Source organism: Rhodnius prolixus, unplaced genomic scaffold (genome assembly GCF_049639745.1).
Source record: "Rhodnius prolixus isolate KJV_2025 unplaced genomic scaffold, Rpr scaffold_9, whole genome shotgun sequence".
NCBI classification, from domain to species: Eukaryota; Metazoa; Arthropoda; class Insecta; order Hemiptera; family Reduviidae; genus Rhodnius; species Rhodnius prolixus.
This window is the reverse complement of record NW_027411604.1, coordinates 993,436-1,007,031: the sequence shown is the minus strand read 5'-3', so window position 1 is coordinate 1,007,031 and position 13,596 is coordinate 993,436. Positions and strand designations below refer to the sequence as shown.

The 13,596-nt window shown below is 38.6% G+C and overlaps 1 protein-coding gene across 1 annotated transcript in view; it reads left to right on the top strand.

Annotated features, from left to right (window-relative positions):
• LOC141454740 (LHFPL tetraspan subfamily member 6 protein-like) overlaps positions 1-13,596 on the top strand; it is a 603,704-nt gene that overhangs the window by 559,301 nt on the left and 30,807 nt on the right. The window lies entirely within an intron of this gene.

Genomic DNA, 13,596 nt, shown 5'->3' with positions numbered 1-13,596 from the left:
ATACAAATAAAGATAATAATAGTAAGATAACACACTCGGGATAACAAATTTCACGTGGTACAATTCAAGTGGTACAATTTAGCAGGATGTACAAAGGATGTAGCAGTGGTACGCGAGCCAAAAAAGGTTAGGAAACGGTGCTCTAGTACATGCAACAACAATATTTTTGCAAGAAAGAGGAGTAGCCATTTCCCGTCAGTTTTCCCTTGAAAACCTTCATAAGGGTGACAGGTTTCACTTAAATTGTCTCAATGTTCGAAACACCTGAACCTAAAGGAGAACAACGTCCAAGAATTAATCTTGGTTACCCAAAAGCAAAACCGGATCACTAAATACTGGCATCTATAATTATATAAATCGAAACGAAAGTAAACTGTTTCCTAGGTTACCTAAATGTACCATTTTCTCGTTAGCATGTTGTTCCCAGATTATCCCTTACTAAGCTGGATTAATTAGGGAACATGTATGATGATGAATAGTGAACTATAAAGTCTTTGAAAATTTGCTATTAATTATTCAAAATAAGTTATGGGGATTATAAAAGCGTTTGTTAATTAGTGGGATGCGAATAAACTTGTAATCTGGTGCTTAATAAGTACTTAAACAAGTACGTATATTGATTAACACTTACGGGGAGGGGGTTCAAGTTCTATGTGAGGTTGTTTTTTTTTTTAAGTGAAAATAGGAGGGAATTCAATTTTCTGCATTTTCAATACATGATGCTTACATCTGCTTCTATTGTAAGCACTTACATAAAATTGTTTCAACATTTAAGATGTGATGTTGAAAACTATAGACCAAAGTTGTTGACTTAATTACAACTTTATTGCATTGTCTAAGTACACGCGTTCCCCGAGAGAATAAACCAACTTTCTAGGCTTCATTTCCTTAAGTTGTATCCCTAAACGTGAGCCGTTTAACAAGGCTCTCAACGACAATGTCATAATTCAAGACCTGTTGGTACCCGTAAGATCCTTTCGTTCATTTTTTTTTGTTTTTTTCCAATCAATCGGCCTCTACGCTTAAGAAAAACCGAGTCGGATTGGGTCTATGAGGATTATCCAGAACAGAAAGCCACAAATAGCCGATCCATTGGGACGCCGCGGTGGCGTAGGCCTTTAAGGCCATCCTACTAGAATCTATTCAGAAAAGCCACAATAGATCCATTGGGGCGCGTGGTGGCATCAGGCCATCCTACTAGAATCTATCCAGATCAGAAAGCCACAAAACATCCATTAGGGCGCATGGTGGCGTCAGACAATCCTACTAGAATCTATCCAGAATAGAAAGTCACAATAGATCCATTGGGTGGCCGCGGTGGCATAGGCCTTTAAAAGGTCATCCTACTAGAATCTATCCAGAACAGAAAGCCACAAAAGTTCCATTGGGGCGCGCGGTGGCGTCAGACCATCCTACTAGAATCTATCCAGAACAGAAAGACCAAGATTTCCATTTAATACTTTCACCATTAAAGGTACTTAATAAAGACTAACACCTGAATAGGAACTTTTCTTTTGATTTGGAAGTTTTATTAACAATTTATTCACCCAAATTACAGTCATGACAAGTTTTATTCCAAGTGAATATCAAGAAAACAGCGCCTTCAACTTCTTGTCTTTACGTCTTTTATAGCCAGCGGAAACAGTCAAATGTATTTTGAAAAGGGAAAAGTTTCAACATTTAACGCTCTTCCGTAGAAAATAAATTTCCTGGAAAACAGCTTTTTCAAAAGGAAGTTGTAAAATGTTTCAGTACATTGATAGAAAACTTTTGAATTTTCTAGCTTTTCCGACTTTAAACCTTTCCATTCTATGGGAAATCTGATGTAAAACAATTTTCTTGGTTACATATGTACTTAATTTCTTGTAATAAGGCCCCGTACACCCTGAAATGGTACTTAGGAGTGCCTTTTAATCACCGCTTTTCTAGAGCTGCCTTAACCAGTTAAGTGTGTTTGACGTGTATACACACGTCAAACCAAATTTCTATTACGATGCGTTCGTTCGACGTTCATATACTCGTTGTGAAAAATATAAAATTGCCATTAACTATAAAAACTCGAAATTTTAATAAAATACAATAAGAATATTATTTGGTGGGGATGTTTCCTTTATCTTAACAAATAGAACTGCCAAGTACTTTATACGGAGGGGGTGGAGGGAGTCAGCCAAATGATAAGTGGTTGGTACATGTTTGGTCTCCGCATTAGAGATTGGGGAATTACCGTACACAAATAGAAGCTCTCAACCCTTTGTGCAATGCCCGTTTTCACCTCTTAGATAGAGATTCAGACCTCAGTACGAGCATGATTTCATTTTGCACAGAATTCAAAAAGCTCTTTTCTTTCTTGTAAAAAGCTGTTGCGTCCCTGGTAATGCATACGTGAAGACGGTGCAAGATTTTGAATGAGCACAGAATGCTCTGGTAATCTCAAGCCCCTCCAGAGATTGCAGAAATAGTCGCCTGCAGTGACTATTATGACGTTGTCAAAACTTTTGGTTGTTTTGCCTTTGCGTTCGACGCATGTACACCACGTCATTGTCGTGATTTTAATTCCGCACACTGTGGGGGGGGGGGGGTTAAAAACTAAATTCCACCGCTTAACTGGTTAAAATAGCTTTTCGTAGGGAAAAATGTTTAATTACAACTTAGGCGTCTTCATTTCCGCAATGAGTCTGTACAAAGTTTAAAGGAAATAAAAGCTGGAAAAAACAATCTGTTCAGTAAAGCTGATCAGGTTCAGGTTGATCAATAAGGACTACAAACTTTGTTATCTACTCCCGTAATAACTACCCAGCGGAAATATCAAATTTAAACTTTCTGCTTCTCTTTGTTTTTCAAATATAAAATCTAAAAGTGGTCCTTAAATAAATTAAGGAATTTTCTCAGCTTCTTAAGTTTGACAAGAGAATGTTAACCTATATAAAATCAGCATAAGTTATCTCCCTCCATAAAACTGAAGAAACATGTTAAAAGGGTTTTGACATTTCATTCCCCCCCGCTTTCCAGAATTCTGTCTCCAAGAGCATCCAGACTGTCAATAACACATCTTCGTCAAGGAACTTTGAATTCAAATATTTCCTTGAAAAGTTGAATTACTTTATGAGTTTTTTTCTTTTTAGAAGGCAATGAGATTTCCAACATTTTTTCTTTTCTTTTTATCCAATACTTTAAACACTTTATTGAGGCAAAGAAAAATATAGTTAAAAATTGAATGTAAAAAGTAAAGTAAACTACCAAATTAGGTATCATGGACGCAGGCGACTAGCAAACATACTTTACTGCAAATTTCTCATATTAACCATTAAAGGTATAGACCAGGGGAATATAGCCTAGTACCGCAATACATCTTGGCTTTGCGGGTCTAGTCTCTAACCGCTCGGCTATCGTGGCGACTATCAAACATACTTTACTGCAAATTTCTCATATTAACCATTAAAGGTATAGACCAGGGGAATATAGCCTAGTACCGCAATACATCTTGGCTTTGCGGGTCTAGCCTCTAACCGCTCAGCTATCGTGGCGACTAGCAAACATACTTTACTGCAAATTTCTCATATTAACCATTAAAGGTTATAGACCGGGGAATATAGCCTAGTACCGCAGTACATCTTAGCTTTGCGGGTCTAGCCTCTAACCGCTCGGCTATCGTGGCGACTAGCAAACATACTTTACTGCAAATTTCTCATATTAACCATTAAAGGTTATAGACCGGGGAATATAGCCTAGTACCGCAATACATCTTAGCTTTGCGGGTCTAGCCTCTAACTGCTCGGCTATCGTGGCGACTAGCAAACATACTTTACTGTAAATTGCCTAGGTGCACTGAAGGAAATCAGTAGCCATAATAAGGTCTTCCTGGTTTGGGTACCTGGGCACTCGGGTCACAGAGGCAATGAGGCGGCGGACCGCCTGGCCCGGGAGGGTTCAATGAGAGCGCTTATCGGGCCGGAGCCGTTCTGCGGTGTCTCAAGATGCCTCAGGAGCACATCCATTAAGCTATGGATGCAGGACCGATCAAGGGAATGGTGGGTCAAAACTCCAGGCCAGAGACAGGCGAAAAAGTTTATCCATAGCTACTCGCCCAAGCTAACTGCAGAACTACTCCAACTAGGCCGGGTGGCCATAAGGATAGCAGTTGGCATTCTCACTGGCCATTGTAGACTAAATAAGCACATGCATCGCATGGGCCTGGCAACGGATAGCCTGTGTAGGTTTTGTCAGGAAGAAGAGGAGACGGCACTGCATGTGGTATGTCAGTGCGAGGGGCTGGTCTGGCTAAGGTACCGCCTCTTTGGCAAAGAGAAGCTGGTGCCAACAAGCCTCAGCCAGGGCCCCCTCTCGGACCTATTAAGGCTTTTAAGGCAAGCAGAACTCGAGAGGGTGCTCTGATGGCAGGTGCTCTGATCGACCACCTGGGAGCCCCCCCCCAATTCCACAGTTTGGTTAAGGACAGGATAGGGAGGGGGTCTTCAACTAGGGGGATGCCACAATAGATCCTTGGGGTGTCGCGGTGGCGTAGGCTGAATAGCCAATTCCCCCGATGGAATCTAATCTAATCTAATACTGTAAATTCCTCATATTAACCATTAAAGGTATAGACCGGTGAATATAGCCTAGTACCACAATACATCTTAGCTTTGCTGGACTAGCCTCTAACCGCTCAGCTACCGTGGCGCCTCAAAATTGAATGTACGAGTATAAAAAATACTATTACGTTGCCCACAAGCTAGAAATATTGTAGAAAAAAATAAATAAATAAATAAAAAGTACGTTAATAATAAAGTTCTTCTTGATTTATTGCTGCTTTCGTATTTTCTATTTTAGCAAACTATTTGATAAGAAAAAGTATTCCGTCTACGTAAAATTTGTTTTAACATATTTTGTTTCTGATTTTTGTTTTATAATTTTCTAGAATCAGTTAAAGGTTAGCTAGACTTAGTTAAAGGTTAGCTATACTCAGTTAAAGGTTAGCTAGACTCAGTTAAAGGTTAGCTAGAATCAGTTAAAGGCTAGCTAAGACTCAGTTAATCAGTTCACTAGTTTGCTGTACTAGGACGAGTAAAGTTCTAAGTTAGAACGAGTTTACTTTTAATTGCACAAAAAGAAGATGGAGGGTCTAGCCTTCTATGGGATTCTCATCTTGAAAGATGAACCAGTTCGTAAAATTCTGTTTTCATTTGATCTTAATGGAGAAAAACGTTGCGCTTTGATAGTTTCTTGGAAGAGAAAGCTAGGAGGGAACCGAGACGTAAGGTTTCGAGTCCCACCAGAAAAAAAATATTTTTTTTTTAATTTATCGAAAACTGATTTACGCAAGATCTTGTACAATGCGACGGATTTCCCCATGGTTAATCCAAACTTTCAGTCTTCATTTTTCTCGTACAGATTGCGGAACTTGAGTTCACTGAAGTATAGTGAAGTTCTCTTCTACAAAACTTAATCGTTTTTCCACCCCCCTCCCAGAATTTGGGGGTCTACATAAATGTCTTTGAAGATATACAATCGAAGTTGGAGGGAATATGGCTGGAGAAACCATTCAACATTGATTGAGTAATGTGGAAGACACCAAAAGTTTACTGAAATGGATGGCAAACCAGTTCTTCTAATCTTATCAAGACTGTCAACAACTTATAATACTTGACAATGTCTGTTACCCTTGCACAGAGAGATATATATACTTTGATTCAAAGCTTTTTCTCAAATAAAAGTCCCTCACAAGTCTTTTATCGTGGCTGAAACAGAAAAAACAAAAAAAATACCAAAAAGAGAAAGTCGATTTAAAGTGAGATTACTTTGTTCTGAGACAAAAGAAAGCCATACTTACTTGTCGAAGGTCGTGGAGAAGTAGAACGACTAAGAGAACAAAGAAAGGATTTCTTTCTTTGCTTTTCTCTCTCTCTCCCCCCTTTCACAGCTTTAATGCCCCCCCCTGCAGCTTTCTTTAAACTTTAACCAACCTTTTGTCAACATCTCACAACATTCATCGTCAAAAAAGAAAGTTAAATGAGCTGTGATTTTTTTCTTTCAGAGAAGACAATAAATACATTTAAAAAACAAAAACGCGGAGAGAGAGAGAGAGAAATGATAACAAGAAGTATTGTTCTTTTTTCCTTTACAAGAGAAAGGAAAATTGCCTTCCCTACCTTAGAAAAAAGTTGCTTATCAGTGAAAACTCTTCAGAGCAGAGGAAAAACTGGAGCTGGTTATGGACCATAGTTTGGGATAGCTCAAGGTCCATGAAGGTGTGAGCTTTTCAAGTAATGGCTAGGAGAAGACTCATTAAAGGAGCAAAGCAAGTGATTGTGAAGCTTTTCTTGGGTGACCCCGGACATGACGACACGAAAGCACCGGACTACTTCTGCACCATTTGAAAAATAGAGGCCCCCCCCCCCAAAAAAAATGCACTCACTCACTACCTGGTTTGGCATTCCTTAAAATAGAACCTGAACCTCCTCAACAAGTTTTTCCCCATTCGTCTCCCGGTCTACGGCCTTAAGACGCCAATCTTCTTACTCCAACCCGACGAAAATCTTCTTCCACATCATTCAGTCGAGGGCGCCCTCGAATTCTTCTTCTACCTCCTGAGGTTTTCTTTTAACAGTTTTCAGGGCACCCTTCCCGCAGCCATCCTCTCCAACGTGTCCTAACCTCAATCTCCCCGTTCTTTATTTGGGCAACTATGTCTGGTTCTCCAAACAATTCCATCAATTCTCAAGGTTCTTTCTGATTTTTCCAGTCGCCACTAATCTCTTAATTAAAAAACAAAAAACTCTTATTTCCTCTAAATACAGGAAGGAACAATATAAGAATTAAGCACAGGAGAATGGTGACATTATTTAGGTCACGTTCCCTGTTTCAGTCTACAAATCTTGTTCCTAATCTTCTAACAATGTTAACTACTTATTGTCACATATTTGTTGAGGATATTAGACAGTATGACAGAGAAGGTGAACCCCATAACTTCCGGAAAATTTGAACACGACAAGAGGATACGATCTCTTACGAAAAGAAAAACAAAATAAATAAATTGGGTTAGGTAATGAATGAAGGTAGTTATATAAGACAATTCCTTGTTATATAACAAAAGACCCCCTTCTTTCCATTCACCAAACTCCTTGCTGTTAAGAGAGAAGTGATATTTAACTAACTTAGATGGTACTTTATTTCGCTTTGTAGAAAGTAACGTGTACTAAGTTCTATATACTTTATATACTTACATAGAAACTAATTTGGTCTTTTTTGTGCAGCACTGCAAACTGATGTCGTCAGCGTTACAACATAAAGAAAACTTTTCTTTTCTCTAAAAACCATCATTTTCCGCCAAACTTTTCCGAGCACACCCAAAAGTAATAGAAGTTTTTAGTATTAATAAACTTAACTAGGGTTTAAGTTTCTGTCTCTGCTCTAACAATGAGGAAAGCACTGATGGTGAAAAGTTCTCTCTTTTTGGCCATCTGTGTAATTAATAAGAAGTAACGACCTTATTTACGGGCATATAATTAAGTGCCTACCTTTTTACTTTTTCTAACTACTCATATACCTGTAGGCTGGCTTTCCACTGTGGAACCTCCCTAAAGGAAGGAATGATCAAGAAAGAACTCCATGCAAAAAAAGAACTGGAGAACGGAATCCGCTTTCTCCAGGTATTAAGAAGAATGCGATCATTAGGTACGCAGAAGGAAACTCATAACTCAGAACCCATCAGGACTAGCATTTTTCCGGTGTTAAAATTATTACTATTTCCAGTGATTTACTATTAATAGGTCCTGGGGATCACCAAGGGTGCAGTAAGTGCGGCTCTCAGAGATTGAATCTGGAGAGAACATGAAAAGAACTGGGTGACGCTTCCTGGGGTCAAACACGGCAAGAGTGTTATGTCCTTGGCTGTGTAAACAAAGAACCAAAGAGACTCTGGGCTTGGGCAGTAATCATGATTACTCTGATTACAGGCGTATTCACGGGGGCATGGACGGGTTCTCAGGGAGCATCTGCACAAGGTAGGGCTTATTAGCTTGGAATCGTTGTGCAGATTGTGTCAGGAATAGGAGGAAACGGCCTCTCAAGTGTTGTTCGATTGCGTTGCAATCGAGCGGTTGCGCTACAGATATCTTTGGTACCTTGAGACCAGAGGAGATTGTAGCGCAGAAGGAACTGGTTAGGGAAAGCCCTCAACCTCTTTAGTAGGGAAGGTTTCATCTATTAGACTCAAAAAGGGGAAGGCACAATAAGCCTCTTTTGGCTGCGGTGCCTTGGGGCATAGGATCCGTCCCGTTTTCTATTTCTACTCTTAATACAGTAAGTGAATGTAAAAGAAAAAGACAATCTGACTAGATTCTAGGAATATTCCCCTCCAACACCTGTGTCAATCCAGGAAGCCCCAGATAGAAGTGAAGATTGGAAGAACTATCCAGGAGAATGGCGTCCCTAGATTATCCAATGTGGACGACCAAAACAGAACAATGGAATGTGTACACAGTTTTGTGTCGACTTCTAGCATAATTAATGATTGAACAAGAATAGGAAATACGTCATGAATTCATGCAGTGTTTTTTTTTAGGGCAATGAACCTAGGTGGTTATTATGCCCTTTACGCTCTGTGGCAGTGCATATGCCAACTTTATAAACAACGTTTTGCTAGAACCACCACTTACGGAACTCCATTCTTAAAACTATACACTTAAAGTTAACTCATTCACACTATAAATTACATCCATACCTATATACAATTAAATACAGTTATATACATTTTAAAGATTTTTTATATACATGATTCTATAATTATATTAATTTAATTTCCTTCAAAAACTTTATTACATTATCTATTCTCTTCTGGTCATTTGCTAAGGCTTCCTCCAGTGAGTTCGGAACACCGTGACGCTGTCTACTTTGTTCATACTTAGAACACTCCACAAGTACATGCTGCACAGTCACGGGTTCGTTACATGAACCGCATGTGGGAGGGCTATCCTGACACATGAGGTAACCATGGGTCAATCGGGTATGGCCGATCCTCAGGCGAGAAACTACTATGCAGTGTTATTTGAATCATTTTTTACAGAAAAATTGATAGAAGAAGTATTGGATTCTCTGGTGAGATAAGATACTTCCCGACCTAACGAAATCCAATGGGTGAGTGAATTGCATTGGCGTGAATCGCCAATTACTTTAAGAGAGCTATAAAATAGCACTTTTATTACAATATTTCAGTCTTAATCTTGCCGATAAAAAAGAAAATAAATAATAATAATAAAAACACCATTAATATTTTAAGAATATTGTCGATTCACTTAGATTAGGGCCGAGAAATTGGAACGATACCCTAGAGATATGCTCGGGAAAGTGTGGGAAAACATGCCGAAGGGAGAGAGATGGACCAAGCAAGGAGTGGAGGACCACTTTTCTTAATCTTGTTATTGGAAAAGTTTGGCCAGCAAAGAAGAAGAAGTTCTCTGCTGGAAGTACGGTCCCCCGCCCCCATCGCTGGAACTCCTTAGTCCTTACGCGCAAGCAGCAAGCGACGGATGGTGTGATACACGACCTCAAAAACTCTAGTCTTACTTATAAATTCAATTTTCTTTAACCAGCTTAGACAAAAATAAATAAATAAATAAGCAAGGAAAGTAATGATGGGAAAATTGTGGTTAGTGAAGATGAAGATCGGGGAAATAATATCATAATTACAGTTTTCCTCCTTTATTTCCACCTTGAAGATAAAAGTGGTAGAGGTAAAGAAAGAGAAAATGAAAAGCTAAATCCTTACGTCATCATCCATTTTCCACAACAGGTGGGCTGGAAAAAAAAAAAGGAGTGTAATTCTCTTACTAGCTCAATACATCTTTGGAGTATTCTTGGAGCAAAAAGATCTGTTGAGTTAAACTCATCAAGGACTATCTTGGCTAGGTGTCATCAAAGAATGAACTGTGGCTCCCCCGGGGGGGATTATAGCCCAAATTTTCCTGGCTGCAAGCATTAGTAAAAAATGTTTTGAAGACAGAGGGAATTCCCGAAGAGTCAACCAGGAATATGGACACCAAATCTTGTTGGGAGAGTCCAGATTATTGAAAGGATGTGGGTGAAAGACATTATTGGCTTGGTCTAAGAAGCAATGTGAAAGCTATTCTAGGTACCTGGACATTTAGAGGATTATTACTGTTGAGATAATCAATAAGTTTTACGTTCAACATGAACTAGGTTCGCCGTCATGAAATACAAAATTTACAGATTGTTGCCAAGTTTTTCATTAACCCAAAACTGTACATAGAATGTTGGTATACAGGGTGACCAAAGTTACACCTACTTTTTTTTTTAACGGCGGGAAATTTAGAAAAAATAAAAAACACGTATTTAATCATTTTTAGTCTAGTTTATTTTCAGTGATTGACCCATTTTTTGAAACCCCTGTATCTCGAGATACAGCATCCAACTTTTGTTTTTCAAATGGAACGTTATATTTTTTGTTGCATATTTTTATAGTATTTGAGCTCCTAAAAAAAACACAAAAAAAATTTTTGAAATTGGTTAGGTTTTTCAAAAGTTATGGTAACTTAAAATATGAAAAACAAATTTCAATTTATTGTCAAAATTACGTTATTTTTTCTACAAACGTTTGGTGTGGAGTTTTAGGAAATCAACTAATCGGCTCATACTTCTACAGAGAGAACTTAACTGGTGAAAGGTATCTGACTTTTTTTAAAGAGGCATTATGCCAGTTCTGCTTGAAGATGTTCATCTACAACGTCGGCTAGGTATGTATTTTCAACAAGATGGTTGCCCGGCACATATGCGAGAGTGGTTCGAGGTTACCAGGGCAGAAATTTCCATGAAAAGTGCTTAGGGATTCATTGTCCCATCCAATGGTCACCTCGATCTCCGGACTTAACCCAAATGGACTATTTTTTGTGGGGATACCTAAAAAATATAGTGTACAGTAACCTTAATCCCGTGGCTTCAGTCGATGATCTGAAACGTCGAATAACTCTAGCCTGCCTAGATTTGACTTCGCCACCATAAATCCTGCTACAAGCAAAGCGTGGGAGTCCAGAGTTTTGGCTTGCCTATCCGTTGATTGTGCCCAGTTTGAACAGATTCTTTAAGAAAAATAACGTAATTTTGACAATAAATTGAAATTTGTTTTTCATATTTTAAATTACCATAACTTTTGAAAAACCTAACCGATTTCAAAATTTTTTTTTTGTGTTTTTTTTATGAGCTCAAATACTATAAAAATATGCAACAAAAAATATAACGTTCCATTTGAAAAACAAAAGTTGGATGCTGTATCTCGAGATACAGGGGTTTCAAAAAATGGGTCAATCACTGAAAATAAACTAAACCAAAAGTGATTAAATACGTGTTTTTTATTTTTTCGAAATTTCCCGCCGTTAAAAAAAAAAGTGGATGGAGCATATAACTTTGGTCACCCTGTATATAGGCCATCCGTTTTTTTTTAATGTATAATACGAGGCTTCCCAGAAAAGTCACTTCCAGTGTACGAGGTGTGTTCAAAAAGTAACGGGAATTTTCGTTTTTTGAAAAAAATATTTATTTATTCATCTACATTAATATTGTCGCCTTCAAAGTAGTCCCCTTCGCATACAATACACTTGTGCCAGCGCTTTTTCCAATCCTCGAAACACTTCTGAAACTCGATCTTTGTGATAGCTTTCAGCTCTTTCAGCGATTCGCTTTTAATGTCATCTATGCTTGTAAAACGACGGCCTTTTAATGTTCTCTTTATGTTTGGAAATAGAAAAAAGTCACATGGAGCCATGTCTGGCGAATATGGAGGCTGGGGCATCGTTAAAGTTTTGTTTTTGGCCAAAAATTCACGAACAAGCAATGAAGTGTGAGCAGGTGCATTATCGTGGTGCAAAATCCATGAATTGTTTTGCCACAAATCCGGGCGTTTTTTCGGATTGCTTCACGCAAACGGCGTTGAACTTGTAGGTAGTACTCCTTATTGATTGTTTGACCATGTGGCAAGAATTCATGATGCACTATGCCATTAAAATCGAAGAACACAGTGAGCATAACCTTCACATTCGACCGCACTTGTCGAGCCTTTTTCGGTCTTGGCGATCCAGAATGCTTCCACTGGGACGATTGAGCCTTAGTTTCGACATCATATCCGTAAACCCATGTTTCGTCACACGTTTCAGTAGATCCGCATCGTTGTCGACTTCATTGAGTGACTCTTGAGCAACTTCCATTCTCCGCTGTTTTTGTTCGAAATTCAACAATTTTGGAACAAATTTTGCTGCCACACGTTTCATACCCAAAACATCCGAAAAAATTTCATGGCATGAGCCAATTGATATGGCAACATCATCAGCGACTTCTCTGATTGTGATTCGGCGATCGTTCATAACCATTTCTTTCACTTTTTTCACGTTTTCATCGGTTGTTGATGTGCTTGGACGTCCAGGTCGTTCGTCATCTTCAACGTTTTCGCGGCCATCTTGGAAACGCTTATACCACTCGTAAATCCTTGTTTTACTCATAGCAGACTCACCATATGCCTTTATTAACATTTCACACACTTTATTTCATTTTTTACGCAAAATTTAATACAAATTCTTTGATCCATTTTTTTTAACAAACAAAAATCGCCAAGCTCGAAAAACACGTCTAACCTTAACGGCTGCCACTTAAGAAGTAAACAATGAATATTACTGAAAATTTTATCGTACTTCAGGGGCATGTGTACCAACATAATAAAAAAAAAAATTTTACAATCAGACTCTCCAAACCCGCGAAATTTAAAAATTCCCGTTACTTTTTGAACGCACCTCGTATAGTACAGCTTTCCAAGATATACATGTTTTTTTTTTCCAAATGTGTTTAACCAGAATTAAGAGTGATTAAAAAGGACGGTTCTGGAGGGCGAGCTTTAGAGTGAGTTGAGCCACAATAGATCCAAAGGGGTCACAGTGGCGTAGGGCCTTTGGGGCCGCCCTAGCTGAATCTGAATCTAAATGTGATTAAAGTATTCTGAGTTAAATCCTTGAGAATTGTAAAAAGAAATCTGGAAAATTATTTATGCGGAAAAACGCTTTTGTTAGGTGTGAGATTGGTGAAAATAAGTGATACCAGCCGGCCCCGAAGTTGGAAGCCGTCAGTCACAATGTCAAGAAGTTTTTCCACAGCGTATTTTTAAGTCACTTCCCCCCGCGCCACAAACTGAACTTGATTTTGCCCATGCTTAAATCAAGTCAAACCATGTTATCGTCAAGTATCCCATCTTATCTTATCATTTTTAATATTTGTCTTCCCAGGTGAGTTCCTTTTTCCGCACCCTTCTTTATCGAGGAAGAAGTTGAGGACAAAGGAGGGGGAAAAAAATTGACGCAAAAAATTCTTTTCTCGGCGCTCTTTGATGGATTAAAGTTAAAACCGGAAGTGAAAATCTTCATTTTTTTTTTTTCAAGCTTCAGAACTTTATAAGCACTTAGGGATTGTCCCCTAACCAGTAAGGGCCCAGCTGAAGAGACGTTTTCTCTGTATCTATGCAGCCCATTTGATGGCACCCAATTTTAGTTATTAAAAATATATCAAACAAAACTTTGCAAAAGTAAAATTTGGGAGAGCAAGTGA